At 44.8% G+C, this 3,358-nt stretch overlaps 1 non-coding gene across 1 annotated transcript; it reads right to left on the bottom strand.

Moving 5' to 3' along the window:
• Positions 1-816: 816 nt before the first annotated feature.
• On the bottom strand, positions 817-946 carry LOC129690945 (small nucleolar RNA SNORA17). The gene has a single exon (XR_008722396.1). It is a non-coding gene; the product is annotated as a small nucleolar RNA SNORA17 (small nucleolar RNA).
• Positions 947-3,358: the final 2,412 nt, after the last annotated feature.

Here is a 3,358-nt window from a genome sequence, read left to right as displayed (position 1 = left end):
GGCTGCTCTCTTGATTACTGCAGCTGGCTAGAGGCAGGGTCAGCTCTCCTGCTCTCTTGCCCTTAGGGTCAGCTCCTGCACAATGCCCAGGTGAGGAGTGGGGCCAGTCTGCACAGCCCTCAGACATCAACATGTCCCTGGGTGGCCACCCAGACCGGGAACATCTGCCTGGCCTTTGGTGCTAACAGACTCCTGCTGCTACAAGGTCATGGACCCAGACATGGCTTCCTGTGGCAGCATAGGCCAGGACCCTACTATGGTCCTAGGTGGCATCACCAGCTACTCACATCAGGTCTACTCACCTTCAAGTCTCCAGTTTTGCTTCTCAGTTGTGCCCACATCTTTCTGTTTCTCTTTCTCTTCCATTTCTCCACCACTTACTTGGTCCTCTTAGTGGTGTTCAGGGTCTCTGAGTGTCTGGGATTATCTTAGGAGTTGTCTCAGGCATGCTAAACTTGGCTTGTGCATTTTGGCACCAGAACAGGGTCATCTCAAGCGTGGTCTGCCACCTCCCAGGTCCCCAGACCTTTGCATTGCTGGATTGTTGCTAATCTCAGGCTAGCTCGCTGTCTGGGACCCATAGCATCAGTCTGGTGGTTGTCTTAGGTTTTCTCCTGTCTGCCGGAGGGGCCATCTGTCTTGGGTTCACTCCTTCCTGGGACCACTGGCTCCAGGAGGGTTCTTCTAGTCTCTGGCTTGTTTATCCTGGGAGACAGTCCAGGTCTGCCTGGTGCTGGACTGATGGTTGTTTCAGGCTATCTCCCTGTCTGGGTCCCCTGGCACAGGACTAATGGTGGTCTCAGGCTCACCCTTCTTCAAGTAAGGCTACTCATCATTCAGAAGCTTATAGGTCAACACTGAGCATAGACATGGCCTCTTTCCTCTCTGCCACCTACTGATGCACACGTGACACAGCAGTCCCACTGGCAATGTCTCTAGGGGGAAGGTAAGAATCTTATTTTCAATAAGAGAAAAAATAAGAATGATTTTCAATGGCAAGTGATGAAAAGTTGTTTTTTTTTTTTTTTTTTTTTTCCCCAAGAAGGGAAGCAGGCAAAGGTACTGTCAGGGAGAAAAGTTGGTAGTCTTCTATATGTTGTAATAAATAAGAAAGATGAGTGTTTTGGGCTATATAACAATATTTATTATTTGCCCTATGATTATCACGGTGGTATTATCTAACCCGCTATCACAAATAATAAGACACAGACACCTGTTAGATTTTATTATTGCCTTATTTACCTTGGGCGGGGCAAATATTCCTACCTCTACTGTCTGAATCACCTCACCATCAATCTTCCAGCCCCCATCCAATGCCATCCTCCTTACCATCCTTTCATTCATGATCTTGTAAATACTTGCTTTTATTCTTTGTCTGGGCTTTTTTCACACCATTATTGGAGTCCTTCCTCCTGGCCCCATGTATTTTCTTTTCCAGGCTAATCCATCATCTTCCTTCTTCCTGTCTTCTTCTCCATCTGTCTCCTGTGATTATCTCTGAAGCCCAGGAACCTTACCATGCCTACCTTATTCTTCTCTGCCTAGGTATAGGCTCTTTAATTAACTGATCAGATATAATGACTTGGGCAGATTTACAAAACAAGCATAGTTGTAACCAGATCTTGAGGGCCAACATTAGAACAGCCCCCAAGATATGCAGTTATCTAAAAAATAAAGTAAGTGGTTGATCTAGAAACAGTGGTATTGCCCTCAGAGAAAAGAATGATTACTATATTGGTAAGGAAGAAAATCTGTGGATCTATAGGATATATGAATTGGATGAGAAGCATTAGAAAGGATGAAATTCAGACTGAGTTTGCTTTCTGTGGCTGACATATTACCATGAGACTGTGTGTTCGTTGGTGTTTTATGACTGTGACAAAATGCTCGAGAAAACAACTAAAAGGAGTGTGGGTTTATTTCAGCTTGTGGTTCTGAACGTTGCATTCATGATCAGCACGTGATCCTCGCTTTGGAGCAGAGATGAGACAGCAGCACAAGCACACTAGTGATTTCATTGCTGTGGAAACCTACACTGAGAGTTCAAATGTGCAATACATCGTGGTTAAGTTCTGCTAACAGGAAAGTGAGGCATCTGGATCCATTGCATTTGTGGCAAGAAAGCAGAGGACAGAGGGTGCCAATACTCAGCTTGCTTTCTCCGTTATATTTAGCCTGACAGAGTGGATCTTCCCTCCCCAGTTAACCCTAATTTACATGTTTCATCACAGACTTTCCAGTGTTTAGAAATTTGTCTTCAAGGTGATTCTAGATCCTATAAAGTTGACAAGCAGTTGAAACTGTCACAATGAGCAAGTGGTAGAGGAAGCTTCTTCCACTGTGGCAGCCAAGAAACAGAAAGCTGAAGATGAAAAGGCATATTTTTCAAAGGCAGTCCCCAGATAACTGTTTCTCCCATTTGTCCCCACCTTCTGTAGTTCTACACCTCCCAATAGTCTATCCAAATGTGGACCCATCAGTGGGCTGGATTGTTGTTTAGGCCAGGCTCCTCATGATCCACTCATCTCTTGACACACCCTCAGTCATACACAGAGCTCCCTTAAGCACCTCTCGATACAGCCAGACTCACTAGAATAATCATCACAGACTAGAATCCTTTGGTATTACCTTGGGTGATCCTTTGTTAACTTTCAGGTTACTCTGTAAAGAAGTCACCACTCCCATGGTGCAGATTATGAGTTTGATGACTTATGCAAGCCCTCTTAGGCTAGGAATAGTTGTGACATGCATACACATGCGTAGGTACATATATACCTTCATTTGGCTGTGTTATTATCTGTGGGCTTTTGGATGCTGCTTCTTTTTACTTCTATGACATGTTAAGATATCAGGGCACTGTTGAGGTCATGTGCCTGGGCTCTGGAGCCAGAGTGTCTGGGCATAAGCTTAGCTCCACTCTTCAGTTGAGCAGTAACCTAGGATAAATAATGGAACTACTTGCTTGATCACTATCTTCCCTCCATAGAACTTTCGAAACAATCACACCTGCCTCATGGGCATAATGTGAGGGTTAAATTAGTTCATTGTAATTCCCTGATACAGTAGCTTGTCTGGTAAAAGGTGTTCACTAAATGACCATCAAGTCTCCTTGCCAAGATTGTATTCACAGGAACAAACCCCTCTAAGGGTCTGTGATGCTTCTTGAATGGGCTGTCTGTTGCTTACTTGAAAAGCCCCAGCTCTCCACCAGACCTGTGGCAATGGCCCTGTATTTGTTCTCTTCATCCATTTCCACAACAGAGTTATAGGGGCCTGCAGTACTGTGATCCCAATGTTGGAGAAAAAGCACAGTGAGTGGCGGTAATAAATGCACCCCAAACAATCATATAGCTAGCCA

Source organism: Psammomys obesus, unplaced genomic scaffold (genome assembly GCF_907164565.1).
Source record: "Psammomys obesus unplaced genomic scaffold, mPsaObe1.curated_primary_1811, whole genome shotgun sequence".
NCBI classification, from domain to species: domain Eukaryota; kingdom Metazoa; phylum Chordata; class Mammalia; order Rodentia; family Muridae; genus Psammomys; species Psammomys obesus.
This window is presented reverse-complemented; position numbering and strand designations above follow the sequence as displayed.